Below are 15,547 nucleotides of genomic sequence, written 5' to 3' on the forward strand. Positions count from 1 at the left end.
TACTCCTATGTCGAAAAGAGTCATTGGCTTCCTGTTACTTATACAATATAGTCCAAACATAGCAAACAAGAATCTTTATGAGCTAGTGTTTGACTGCCTCTCTATTTTCATGACCTCCATGTTCCACACCCCAAGATACCAATTCACTTGTGATTTGCATGTACCTTTACACTTTCTCTTCATTCTGCTCAGGATGCCTTTCAAAATTATGTTTATATAGGAATTACCTACTTATACAAAAATAGATATTACTCCTTGTCTGACAGTTATGCACTTCTCTTTAGTGCTTCTATGTTGGGTGTTATGATACTAGCACACTATGTAGTCTAGTGATTGTGGTTATATTTCTGTTCCTTTCACTTACTTCATACGGCAGTAGTACATAACACAATGTATAGCACATAATGATGTTCACAAATATTTTTTGAAGTGTACTGAAATCTCTTCAATTCCTGCAAATATGAGGCAGAAGAAGATGTTTCCTTATAGTTGTGTAAAATCTGGTTGTCAGTCAAATCAATAAAAGTTATAATTCAAGTTAAAGAGCATGATAAATCAAAGCAATCACTTCATGGCAAGTTATGTTTAACTATTCAATTGGTTTGTCATGATGAAAACGACTTTATTTTGGTTGAAAAATCTATGATTTCAGAGGAGAAAACTCATATTCTCTGATTTTTTGACATTTTCTAGTTATATTGATATAGTTTAAATAGACCTTGAATGGCATGCTACCCTGCTTGCTTTTCCGGGCAGCAAAGAAATACTGAAAAATTGACATCCCTTATCATCTACTGTTTCAAAGTAATTATTTAAGACCTGTAGCTGTCACTGTAATACTAAACTTCTTCTGTTTATCCAGAAGAAACACAATGACATTCATCACCATGCTGCACAGTAATGTTAGTTTGAAAGTATCATGTTTAAACTTTTAAATGTGTAATGTTTAATTTACTTTAGTTTGCTTTAGAAATATTTTATATTTAATCTTTTATCCTCAACTTAAGCAAGTAATTGCTTTTGAAAAATTACACCAGTCAATTTCATATTTCACTATATGGTAAATGCTGATAAGTAACTCTCATTTATCAATGATATTCAGCTCTGCATGAATTATTTTCAAGACATAATGCTCTGGGTAACAGTTGTCTTTGGTGATGCTCAAATTAGGTATTGAATGTAAACCGTATAATGAACTAGAGTAAAAGTACAAAAAGTGGAGAATTCAGTGAGAATAGTAAAATAGTATATCTAAGCATATCACATAAAAATTGCCCTTAGTTTGAAATAAATAGTTCACTTGTATGTAAAATGAGTGTGACTTTTACTTGAATGAAAAAAATGAACCAGTCTTGGTCTTTAATAGTTACCTAATGGTTGTATTGTTATTTTAATTCTTTGTAAACTAATACTGTACTTTCAACATTTATTTTTTAAAAATGCAATCTAACTCTCTGAGTATATTTTTAACTAGTGCAAAAATGACAGACAAATGATGTTGATCTCAAGGAAAAGAATCCTAAAGAGATTGCTTCGAAGACTTACCCGATGACATGTTAAGCACAATCAAGCCACGTATAGCCAGTCCACTTTGCTTTTGTTAAGGCATTTCTCATCTCACCCCTGGGCCACTACAATAAGTCTCCTTAATTTCTTAACACTAGACTCCCAAATCCAGCCCAGAATTGGATATCACTATGCAATTCTAGAGATCTAAAAAGCAAAGCTTACCACATCCTTCCTGTTTAAATATTTGTGATGGTTTTCTATTGCCAACAGAACAAAACTGAAACTTATCATAGGCCTAAGGATCTTCAAATATATCTCCAGTTCCAACTTAATTCTGGTCCCATTCCACTCCCTGATAAGAATGCTATGGCTCTTACGAATTTAATTTTGTTAGCCTTTTTCAATTATAGTATATTCTTTTAAGGGTTATTTATTCAGCCTTCATCTTCTTCTCCAAAGGGAAAACTATCCATCCCTCAAGACTCATCTGAAGTAGTGGCTCCTTTTTAAAGCATTTGGCAACATTTCCAGGCAGGTCAGAACCACTTTCCTATGTTCCCGCACCACTTTTGTCAATTATTAGAGCACTTTCTTCTTGTACTGTGATTACTTCTCTGTTTTCTCTTATCCTTAGACTGTGAGCTCCCCAAAGGCAGAAATTACACTCCTTTCTGCACCTCTAGTGCCGAACAAATAGAAGATACTCAGAAAGCGTTTCTTGAGTAAATACATGAACGGACGAATGAATGGTTTATACTGTGTGTGTGTGTGTGTGTGTGTCCCAAGAGGAAATATGGTTTAGGCAGTACACAATAATCCAACAGGGGTTTATTAACAAAGGGAACACTTGCCAAGATGTGGATGTGGGACAATCACAAGACATAGTGGAATAATTCTCATTAGCAACCAAGCTCTTACCAACCTTAGACTCAATAAGACAAGGAAAGGGTCCTGGAAACAAGAAGAACAGAGAGTCATGTAGAGTTTAATGCCTTGAGAGGAGCACTGACTTCCAATCAAGGGACACAGACTGTTGGAGACCACATCAAAGAAGCTGTTTGGAATAAATCCCCTGACTCTATTCTGTTGCCATTCTCTAGTCTCTTGTTGGCAGTCCTTATTGGCAGACTTCAACTAGAAGCCTAGAGATGGCAGACCCTCTTGATGCAACCCATGTTTATTAGTGCTCAAGTGATGATTAACATGGAGAAGGATGAGGAGTAGGTCTAGATGGGCAAATGGACACATCCAACACAATGTATACATTAACTTATATATTATACATAATATCCTGAGGGATAACCCAATAAATAACTATATTAGGCTTCTTCCAGGCCCAGGTTCTGAATAAATTGAGAAATAAAACTTACCTGTTAGTGAGAAAATTGGGAAATCAAATTATCCTTTTCCTTGATTGGAGAAGCCAGATTAATGGATGTGACTTTAAGGCTATTTTCCGAGTAGGTTTGCAAATACTGAGTCTGATATCTGAAAGACATACTCATCTATGTATAACAATCTAAACTGGGACAGTCCTATATGCTGCACATGTGGTATAGCAAGATCCATGTTCTCTTCAGGTAAATTGGCCCCAGGAGAAAGAAGGATAGCACTGAATAAGAACATTGGTTATTCTTCTCAAATTTACTAATCAGATGCAGTAAATACTGCAATAACACGGCCTATAGTGACGCGAATTCATGTATAACACATATAGTAATTGGCTGTTCTTCTGATTGCAGACTCCTAGCTATCAAGTAGGAATGGATAAAACTCTTGAACTTCAGAAGAGGAAAGGAAGTTGTAGAGGAAACGGTACGGCGTGGCAGTGAAATGGTAGCCAGCCCCGTCTCAAGAAGCTGGAAAGTGGAGGGTGCATCCTGTTTCATCAGTATTCATTCTTCTGACCAAATCTGCCTGTATCAGATTGTTAAAATTGGCAACAACAAGCCAGGAGATTTTTGGAATTGCTGCCTCTGTTCTAAACGTTTCTGCCAAACTTAAGACCCAGAATGATCCACATGGATATTTAACTTGGATCAACGACAATCAACAGGTGGTGTCAAATGTAGTTAGGATTTATATGGATTTGAAACGTGAAGTCAGATCTTCAGAACTCCAGCCAGCCCACCCTGGTCATTCACCAACCTCTTGACAACATGACATCACATTTAACGCGACTGAAAATTTTAGACCTTGCATATGGTATTTTGGAGATGTAGTAAGTAAAGGAGAAGCAGTAGGCACTTAGAGAAAATCCCTCCTTCTTGAATCAAAAGCAGAGAAAAAGGTACATTGACCTCGAATGATATATCTATGTACATAAAAATAGAGTAATATTTGTTTTGTTATGTTAGATTATTTTAAATATTTAGAAGGATATACTCTAATTTGTAAACACTGAATAATTGTAATACGCTAACAGTACATTTTAAATTAATTTTTGCTTATCTGTTTTTGATTAAATTTATATTGAAAATATATTATGTGTGTAATTTTACGTTTTAAGAAAATGCAATGCAATGGCATCTCAGAGGGAAAATATGATTTCTCCCTTACATTGTCAGACTTTATAAAATATGCAATAACGTTAGTAAAGTTTGATAAAATTTCAAAAATAAGTATAGAGTGTCCTACCTGAGAATGAACTGGAAATGTGAAACCTGTGAATTATTTACTGCATCCTCAGAAGATTATTTTTTCTGGGAAAAATCTTGAATTGGTCTGTTTAAACACCAAGCAAAGGCTCTTTTCAGAAATGGAAATACTTGAGACATTTTCATTCCAACTGTGTAACGCTCTGTAATGGGAAGCCAGATCTGATTATCTGTTGATGATTTCCCTTATGCAATAATGCTTCTTCATTACATATGGTTTGAATTCTCCATGCCTACATATGAGTACGTGTTGTCGCAGAATTGCAGAATTAGATATTGTCTATTTAAAGAGTTGCTTCAGGTAAAGGAAGCATAGAAATGGGGAAGGTGTCATGGCGAAGTAGAAGTCTTTCCTTCACTTTGCACTGCAGGAGAGCCTCTGCCAACCATGGAGTCTGAGTTTGGCACAGCATGACTTAATCTGGACTTTCAATGGTCCTCATAGCTATATGGAGAGAGAATGCATAACTGAGACTTCGAGGATCATAATATATTTAATTTAAAGTTTATGGGAGTGCCAAAGGAGAAAATCAGATATCAGCAAATACTCTGAGTAAGGTTTCCTTAGGAAAAAGAATATGCTGATAATCTCTCAGCATATCAACATACAGTAATATACATTGTAAATTTTACATCATTTCTATTATTCTGAACACTCAGTGAAGTCAAATTGAAAGTTGGAACGTGGACTTTGCGTTTCTGTGTAGAATTACAAATCCATTTCCCCTAGGTTTCTGATTTGTAGCAAAAAAGGGAGATCTGGGTCCCTTCCTTAAGGTTAGAATGGTAGTGACAAGGGCAGTCATCAGGGAAGAATAGCTGTGCCCAGAGAGGGGTGATACCACAACAGCCCTCAGCAGCAGAGCCAGCATTGTGGCAGCATGTCTGGGGGCTGAAGCAGAATAATGTGGGAGATGTTTCTGAGCATTCATGTGACAGCTATCTGTGGAGCTCTTAGAAATAGCTAGAGGACATGTTGAGAGATGCTAATTTCTGTCATTTAAGCACATAGGGATGATGCCTTGGTAATTTGGATATTTACAGTAACTTATGATGATGTGTGGTAGTCATAAGCTGGTCAGACCAGAGAACATTTGGGTTACATAAGCCTCATTTGTTATGCAACACACGCTATATGAACTTCTTTTTCATTTTTATAACAGAACACAGAGAGATAAAAATTCTATTCTAGAGATGTTTTTCCCTAAGGGGGTCTCTGTGTTTTAGAAGAGGTTTTGAAAACTGCTATTTAACAAGAATATCTCTCTCTCAAAGAAGTTACTTTGGACCCTAAATAAATTAGTTTAATAAGTGTATAGCCAATTCTTGTTTTATAAACAGAGTCTTGGCTGACGGGTGAACCAGGCAACTTCATAAAACTAATCAAATCAAGGGACAAAATAAAAGAAGAAATTGTCAGTTCAGCCAGAAAGTAAATTGATGTTTCTTCTTGAAAAGTCTGTGGAGAATGAGATAGCTGGATCATATCAACTAGAGTACTGCTGATTTTGCAAACAAAACAATAACGGATCTTGATTCCATATATGCTATTATTTTACTGGGTGGCGTACTCAGCCAGAGATCACAAAGCTCTTTGTGGAATGGGGGTAGGGGTGAGGTAGGGAGCAGGAATCAGAGTGGAAATGAATTGATAATACATTCATTTTAAAGTCTTTGTAGTGGAAGAAAAGGTTAAATGAAATCACGGCACATATTACAGCTGCGACCAAGTCACCAAGATGTCCTGAATGCCGTTGTCCTGCATGTTTTCCTCTTAGTATTCTTTCGTTTAAGTAAGGTTTTTTCAGTACTCAGTACAAAAGTCAAGGTCACTGTGAAACGTTGTGAGTCCAAGCTCAACACGTACTATCTCTTGTTTTCATTCTCTGCTCAGAGACGTGGCCTGAGTCAAGTCCATCATTTAAAAAGATTCAAAGCAACATAAGATTTGAAACCATGTTCTCCTTTACCCTGGAGAAAATATGTCCAATATAATTTCAATAGAAAACATATTATTCAATGTATTGTTCAAATAGAGCAATAGAGGAAAGTTTTTAATGATGTCAAGAGCTTCAAAAATTTTCATTAACACAGTGAGAAATAAATGAAGTAAATAAGGAATAATGAAGATGGAAAGAAGGAAAAGAGGGAGGGAAGCAGGGAGAGAGAGTAAGAGAAAAGGAAAGTGTGAGAAAGAAGGAAAGTTGGAAAACAGAGAGCAAGGGAGGATGGGAGCTAGAAAATTAAGCTCCATCCCTGGCTGTAGCTCCCTTCCAAGGCTGCAGTCACATAACCTGTACTTGGAGAGCCTGGGGCCAGATAGTCCCTTGGTTTATATCAACACAAAATACTCTATAAGCTTGTTTAAGGATGAGATCCGAGTTGTTACTTCCGCTCACTGATTTATCTCAGCTCTATAAGACGGTGCAGCATGGCACAGTCATTATCATCCCCTCATAAATTCTTCACCCCATCCCCCTCATACCGTTCCCTCTGGGATCCCAACTCCTTTAGAAACTCATGGTCTCCACAGCCTTAGGTCTTCACAGATGCTCCAATCACTTTCTTGCCCCCAAAGAAACTCATCTTGCCCCTAAGACCCCACTTATTTGGAACTGTCTCTAAAACAGTCCACTTTCTCTCACTCATTTCACGGCACAGATTTGGAAAGCAGTGTTAGAATCTTTTGATTCCCAGTACACTTCAAAACCACTACATTCTACCCTCAGGCAAAATCCCACCTTTTAATTTTAGATCACTGACCTTTTCATGGCTTCCTCACAGTGAATCCCTGCAATCTTCTGCCTTTTTGTCTCCCCTCTGACATTTCTTCACCAGTTATCAGTTACTCTTCTCCCACTGGCTCCTCTCTATAAACAGGTTCACTCCTCGTACTTGGAAAACTCTCCATTGACCTTATAACCCCATGGTCTCTTCTCATTCTCATTCTCATTTTCTCAAGCAGACTTTTTAAACAGTTGAGCATGCTGCCTCTACTTTTGTTCACTCAGTCTCCTACAGCATGATGTCTGCCCCAACCATGTCAGCAAAGTCTCCACTCATCTGTTAACTGCCAAATGCAAATAGCCTCCATAGTGCTTCTATTACTCGACTTTTTGGTAGTATTTGACGTTATTAACTGACGCCCTCTAACCCTTTGCCTCCATAATACCTACTCTCATGATTTTTTTTCTCTCTCATCACTCCATCTCTATCTTTTTTGCTTAACCCTAGGTCTTTAGTGTTTTCCAAAGTTTCTTTATTTATCTCTTTTCCTTTCACCCTGTTCTCTCTCTGTAGTCAAGCACATCCACTCTTAAACATTTAAATTTTATCTATAACTGAACCAGAGAAGTTTTCCTAAGTCTGGAATACCTACTCCATAGATTTATCGTGAAGACGAAACATGAATAGGCACATAAAATGTTTAATATCAGGTTTGGCACATAGGACAAACTCAACATATTGTAGTCATTCTTTCATCTCAGAGAATTTTCAAGTCTCTGTGTAGAGTTATTTGGCAATTGCCAAATATGACTCCACACAAAACTCTCCTGAATTTTAGCTTAAATATATGACTGCATGTTGCATCCGTATATCTGATGAAGACCTTACAGACATATTCAAAACTAAAGTCTCATTCCCTTTCTCATCCTCTTATCTTTATTTCTTCTCCTCCCCAAATAGGTTTGCTTTTCTTCCTTACATATCCCCAATTTTTGGTTCAAGGCAACTTGTCTCCCAAATCAGAAATTTAAGTCACTAGAAATTCCTTCCTCTTCTGGATCACCCCTCTCTGCATGGACCCCACTTTCCCCACACCCAGCCATTCGCTACATGTGGTGGAATCTACCTACTCAGCATTTAGGATACACCTTCTCCTCTCCAGCTGACCTTATCTAGTTCAAGTCCCTGTCATCTTATTCCTGAACTGCAATGATAGCCTCCTAGTGGCCTTTTAGTCTTCACTGACTAGTCCAGAGTCTACACTGCCAAAAAAACAAAGCAATATTTAGGCAAAATACAACATGTTTTTGCCACTGCAGGAAATAAGCCCTTTGTCAGTCTCTGAATGGCCTCAGAGTAAGACAATTAGCACAGAACAGAGGGCTTTTTAGTCTCCTGTCCCCTGACTACCTCCACAGACTCATCTTTTGCCAATCTCCCTTCTGAACACAAATCCAGCAATACTAACCTGCTAATAGTTCAGAAACACCCTATGCTGTCTCACATTCTTATGAAAATCCTTCCCTTCTACTGTATCGTACTTATACTTCTTATCCACCGGAAACCCTCAAATAATCTTTCAAAGTTCAAATCACAAGTTCTCCCTCCTGCAGTGTCTAATTTCCATCATCTCAGAAAAATTCATCACAGTTAGAGTCAAACAACATGAAAGATTTAAATCTGGACTTGGCCTCTTTGATCTTGGGTAAATCACTTAGCTTCTCTTTGCCTCATTTTCCCCACCTGGAAAATGGGGACAACAGTTGTAAGCCTTAGCAATTACGAATACCTAACAAAAAGTAAATACTCAATAAACTTTAGTTATTATGTACATGTGCAGAATTATGTAGGTGATATTAGGCAGTAAATTATCATAATTTTTGTTGTACTAGTCTGGCTTCACTACTAGATTATGAGATCTTTGAGGAAAGAGACCTTATGCTATTCTAAATGTCTGCATCTCCAAAACCTGATGCTGCGCCTAGCATTTACTATCTCTTCAATAATCTTTGTTGAATAAATGCATAAAATGATGAACATTCACTATTTTTCTAGAGATATAATGAGAACTCAGCATCTCCTTCACAACAGAGAATCCTTCATTAAAGGCCTTCGGCTGATCTCCACCTGCAATAACAGCACATTTGTAAGTCAATATTCTTGCATACCACAAAATAACTTTGCGAAGGTCAGGGAGTTGGAATTAATGTAGACAAGAATATGTATAAGCCTTTGATCAAATATGTGAAGGTAAGGGAGTTTCCAGTTTTGTACCTCTTGAATCTTCCCACTTCAGAACATCTCGCTCCATCCACCCATATCAGGATGTCTCCAGGACAAATTATACTCTCTCTCATTTCTAGTTCTAGTGCTTTGTTATTAGACACATTAGGAAGGACCTTTCTCTTTCCTGATGATCTGGGCACTATGGTCTTCTGGTTACCTACTTCTCTTGTCAGTCTAGGATGACCTCCTGCTGAATATCTTCGAGTTTCAAGCTCTTACCAATGATTATACTTGAGCGCTTCCTATAGTCATGTGCACTACAGTATTGCTTTTTAGATTAAAGAGCTATTGGCTAGAACATTGTGAACAAGAAAAAAGAAACAATAGGAGCTAACATTAATTAGGCACCCACTATGTGCAAATCACTGTGCTGGGCAATTTACTCACACTGCTCACTTAATTTCCACAAAAGAGATAATTATTTTATCCCCATTTACATATGAGGACACTGAGACCCATAGAGATTAAGTAACGTCATAGAATTAGTAATTGATAAGGTAAATAATTAATTAATAAAGTTTGTCATTTTGCCTCTTAAAGCCATTTTGTTTTTTTAAGCTTAAAAACAAACCATATACTCAAGAAAGTGTTCAATAATTATGAACAGTTATAATCACATCCTTCAGGTTAGAGTAGAGCTAGGTAAGAAGGTAGGTAATTGGTGAAGTTTAGCAATGACTAAACATAAATGTAGTAAAAACATTTCCCCATTTTAGTGGAGAGCTCCAGTAGAGAATCCATCAAAGCTATGTTCAAACAGTGAGCCCATGAAGTTCTGGTTTTTACATGTTTTTATGAACATATTTGGAGAACACATGAAGATGAAAAAAAGTATAATTTAACCAAAAAATCATTCATGTCCTTGGGTCTTTTTCACTACATCCTTCTCCTAAACCGGCCCTATTGGAATCTTTTAAAGATTCCAGCCCCCACCCAGCCCCCAACCTTGACAGCAAAGTGAAAAAAAATCATTGATTTGTTCTATGGTTAGACAGAAGTGAAGCTGGTCATTGAGTTGAGGATTATGAAAATAGTCTCACAGTTCTTATGGAGCACACTGGATGGATTTTAGAATGTATGACCTTTGATTACTTACATATAATTGCGTCTTTCATATCTACAGGGAGAAGAACATACAAGTCCAGAGCTGATATCCTTGTGGGAATATTTTTGAGAATCCTTCTGCCATTTTCCTCTGAGAACAAAGTCGTAGAGGTAAATCTTGCTGTTCTAGGAGACAGAATATTTGATCTGATTAACTGAAATTGCTAATGCAGGAGAACGTTTCTCGACTGATTCTAATGGCAACACCAAAAGTGCTTCATCATGGCACAGCCCTCAGAATTGAGTTGATTTCATTACCCATGACCAAGTCAGGAACAAAATTTTTGGATATGTTTAGTAATGTTTTACCATGCCATTTCTATATACTGAGTTAAAGTTTGCAAAAACCAAACAAGCTTTTTGCAGAATGTTATAACATTTAAGTTGGGGTATGTAAAACCCACCAGAGGAAGTGGGGTTGGAGGGCTGGAGGAGAGGGAGGTCAGGAATCTTTTCTTCGCTCCTTCCCCGCTTTCATTTTTCCTGAAGTCTCAGTATCCCTTAGTATCCCAGAATTACAGTTCCTGCCAAGTTCCTTTAAGTTTCCAGATTTTACAGAGCTTCATGTTACTATTTCTTCCTCTTGTATCTTCACACTTAGGAGCAATGATGACTTCCTACTATTACTGTTCTCTGGATGCCTTAATATCCCTTTCTGATCCATTAACCATGCCCATCTGTAAGATGTCCCTTTGTGAAAATTTCTTTCCCTGACCAATCTCAGCGGAATTCCGGTCTTTGCTGGAACTCTGACTGCTACAGTGAAATGATATGTAACATTTATTAAGCAAATATATATTTATTAACTATTTCCATGCCTACTTTTAAAGCCTAGAAGGGAAAGAAAGGAAGAAAGGCAGACAAACTCACAAAACTTAACCCAGGGATTTCCACCCAGAGAAGTTCTAATTAACAATGAGGTGCTCAATTCAACATTTCAAAAAATACTCAAGCTAGTTTCAAATTAGAGTCCACAGGTTAATCAAAACAGTGAGTTTTGTTTTAGTTTAGTTTTGCTTTGACTAAAATTATGGCAACTCAGTGTGGTACCACTATTTATCTTAGGCTAATCAGAGTATCTACTTAGTGATTTTATGCATATGAATAATAACAATGTGACAGCTAATTATTTACACTTAATAAGTAAATAAAGCAAAAAAAATAAAAAATAAAAATTTAGACTCCATAGAAGAAAATCAATAAAAAAGGAGTTCTTGAGGTTGAAAGTTTGGCAATGACTAGCTTAACACTATAACATCAGTAAAGGAGGCCCTCCTTAACATCAGTAAAGGACCCCTCCCTGCAGACTCTGCCATATCTCCCAAGGCAACTTCACAAGGAAGAGCAACCACCTGCCCATGAACATTTAGTCCTCAGAGGTTCCAAGAAATCAGCCATGATAGCCTTCCATTTTGAATGTACTCCATTGTTTGCTTCAAGCCCATGAATTAGAGAGGTCTATGGGATCACAGAGTTGGACCAAAACTTCATATTTATCAACCCTAAATTTGAGAGTCAAGTTCATGGACCAGCCCTAAGCTTGACAGCTGGGTGACCTGATGTGTCTAATTCTCTGTTCTGCTCTTTCCACACCAACATTCCACCACCCAGAACCAAATGTGACTGAATCCTCCATGAAGGTGCTCCATTTTATACTCTAACTGTGGAATTGGTTTCACTCCCTCAATAATTCTCATTTTAGATAACTAGCCTTTAATGGCTGACTACTGTGCTACAGCTAGTAGTTTCTAGGAGTGTTAGAGATAAGATTTTTACTCACAGTCCTATATGTGGGCCAGTACATTCTATTGGTCATGTCAATAAAAAATATAGTCTTTGAAAAATCCCGTATTATTCTGGACCCCGTTTTCCAGGGCTACTTTTCCCTGAAGGTCATATCTTCGGTATCTTGGGCACAATCAGTGACTGCTACCTTGAGATCATCCGTGATGCCAAGCAGAACTTTAATAATAGGTCCTGAGTATGAGGATTCAATTTGATATGGTTAACATCTACTTATTTTTCTATCTCTATATCTAGTTGTATATAGTGCTACAAATATACACACTAATACACAACAATAATTCACTTTAGTATAACATTCCTAAATATTTTACTTACTCTTAATGCCTTTTTCTTGGGGAACAGATTTCTTTTTTATTTTTTTAAGACACGTTTATAATGCTATACGTATCTGAGAAAATAGTCATTGAACTTTAAAACCTACTAGACTGTCTGAAAATACTAATTTGCAAGAGACATCAAGTAAAAAAGACTGGACCTTGAGGTGGGGAGATAAAGGTCCTGGGGCTGGGCTGTCCACCACCGACCTCAGTGATCTTAGCCGGTTCTCTCATCTGTCAGTGCCCGTTTTCTAATCTGTACAGTAAGGAAATTGAAGTCCTCCTCTGACCACTCTGTCTCCACCTCCAATTCACCATCTGTACCAACAGTCTGTGCTCCCATTGATAGAACTTCTCATATTTATGATTCTCACCACTTGCAATTACTTTGTGGAGCAGACAAATACACCTACTCATAGAGTTGCACTCAATATCCTCTTGCAGCACATTCCCAGACCTCGTAGTTAAGTTCAAACATGGTGGTTTTGAAAAGAGTCCTTGATGTGGAGTAATGAGGCCTGGACTTGGAATCTCTCTCTGCCGCACATAAATTGTGAGTGTCTGAAAAGAACTGAACTAATATTTTAAATCTAACTCCTCATCTGAGCAAATCAGATGACAGCGTCTACCTACCTACCTTACAGAACTCTGTGACTCTTAAAGAAGGTGGTTCTACCAAGGCAAATACTGTATCAAACTCACCAAACGCACTTGAATGCTTACATTTACCTTTAGGAGAATTCGTCTTTAGAAAAATTCAGCTTGTCATGTTTTGTTAAACTCAATGTGAAAAATGCAAGAGATGGTTAATGCTTTTGTGAGAAAAAACACAGAAGTTATTAGTAATAACAATTATCCAAAATATTTAAAATATTTACAGAATTACCTAAGGAGTTAGAGGAATTAATCAGTTAACACGACTCCATGTTAAGCAAGGATGAAATTTTTGCCAAAAATTCAAATGATAGCAACAGGAAAATGTTATTTTAAGACAAGGCTAAACAGTGAAACTGCATTAATAGTTCATAGTTGAAAGTGGAATTCTGGCTTTTGATGTGGCCCCAATTTAGCCACAATCTAAGAATTCAGAAAGGAGCTGGGTCCATTCCTGCAGCCCAGCAATAATAACTGCTGATAACAATAATGACAAATGCAATAATAGCAGCCAACATGCTTTGATGACTTATGTAACAGAACTGTGTTTCCATGAGTTATGTCTCATTTAATGTTCTCAACAACCCTATAAAGTTATGTTCTCTTCATGCTCGCATTGCATAGATGAGGAAACCGAGCCTTGGACAAGTTGAGTAACAAGTTTAGTAACTTCAGAGTTGGAGTAAGACCTTAGGCAATGAGATTCCAAAGTTATCACTAAGCAAAGAGAAAGCACTTTGAATGACTGAATGATTGAATATAACACTTCTGAATATAAGCCTATGTACGCATCTTGCTTCATTTTGCCTGCCACTCTGAGAAGCCATTAAGTGAAACTAATTTGTTGCTGAACATTCAAGCATTAATTACAAAGGGAACAAACGTCCAATCAAATAAAACTGCTGTTAGTTGGTGTCCTATTGTGGAGACACATATGGACAAGCAGTGTGTGTTGGGAAAATTTTACTCAGGTCAAACAAGAGACCAGGCATCTGGGGTTGGCCCGGTGGCATAGTGGTCACGTTGACACACCCTACTTCAGCAGCCCAGGGCTTGTGGGTTCAGATCCTTGGCACGGACCTACACACCACCCATCAAGCCATGCCGTGGTGGCATCTCACGTGCAAGATAGAGGAAGATCAGCATAGATTTTAGCTCAGTGACAATCTTCCTCAAGCAAAAAGAGGAAGATTGGCAACAGATGTTATCTCAGAGCCAATCTTCCTCAGCAAAGAAAGAAAGAAAGAAAGAAAGAAACCAGATATCAACCTCGTGGGAGGACTTGATCTGAGGAGCTGGGCCTTTGTCAGCCCAGACTAGCTCCACCTTGCCGACCTTCATAGGCACCAGGTGAGTTGCCTTTACTGATCTCAATATCCCCTTTGGGATATTATATCATTACAATCACATAATTAAATGGCTAATAATTTTTTTTCTCATTCATTCTTGGCTTGCTATTTTAAAATCGTAATCACATAATGAAACTATTTGGAACTGTTCTCTCATTCTTTCTTTCAGTGAAGTATTTCCACTCAGTTTTCAGATTTGCCATCCACGCTTTCATTTTAGGTAACTTTCACAGCACTCACTCCATATTCTAATAATCTCTTTGGGTTAAAAGCCAATCCAGAAAGCTAAAACCTGAATTAAATAAGCTTTTCACATTTAGCCAATAATTTTATTTTTATGTGTCCAGCATTTTCCAGAATTTTCAAGTCAGTATACTCAACTTATTGTCAGAATACATACAAAAAATGGCTGAGTGTTTTCTTTCGTAGATGATTCAGAATTTTACAGGATCCAAAGACAGTTGTTATAAACAAAAAACATAAGAGCTATTACTTTCTTTTTCAGTTTGTTTCATCGTTAGAGAATCAAAGTGATGAAATGAGCTCACTGAGGTCACATAGCTCGTTAAAGGTTACCAGGGCTGGACACAGGTGAGAGATGAATCCCTCACTAGCCTTGCCCTGCAAAGTAGACTATGACGACCTGCAGCATCAACACTGCCAAGGAGGATGTTGTGGGGATGCAGAATCTCAGCGCCCCCAGCCCGCTATACTGAATTAAAATCCACATTTTACAAGATCCTTAAGTGACTTGCATTATGTTGACGTTTGAGAAGCACACTGTCAATTTTCTGAATTATTCACCTACAAACTATTGTGGCCCTTGGCAGAAGGATTAGTCTAGAACTCAAAGGAAAATTTTTTCTTTTTTTTAAAGATTTTATTTTTCTCCTTTTTCTCCCCAAAGCCCCCCGGTACATAGTTGTATATTTCGTTGTGGGTCCTTCTAGTTGTGGCATGTGGGACGCTGCCTCAGCGTGGTCTGATGAGCAGTGCCATGTCCGCGCCCAGGATTCGAACCAACGAAACACTGGGCCGCCTGCAGCGGAGCGCGTGAACTTAACCACTCGGCCACGGGGCCAGCCCCAAACTCAAAGGAAAATTTAGGGAAACTGAGGGCTGGAAATTTTTTTTAAAA

The sequence above is a fragment of the Equus caballus genome, chromosome 3 (assembly GCF_041296265.1).
Source record: "Equus caballus isolate H_3958 breed thoroughbred chromosome 3, TB-T2T, whole genome shotgun sequence".
In the NCBI taxonomy this organism is placed as follows: domain Eukaryota; kingdom Metazoa; phylum Chordata; class Mammalia; order Perissodactyla; family Equidae; genus Equus; species Equus caballus.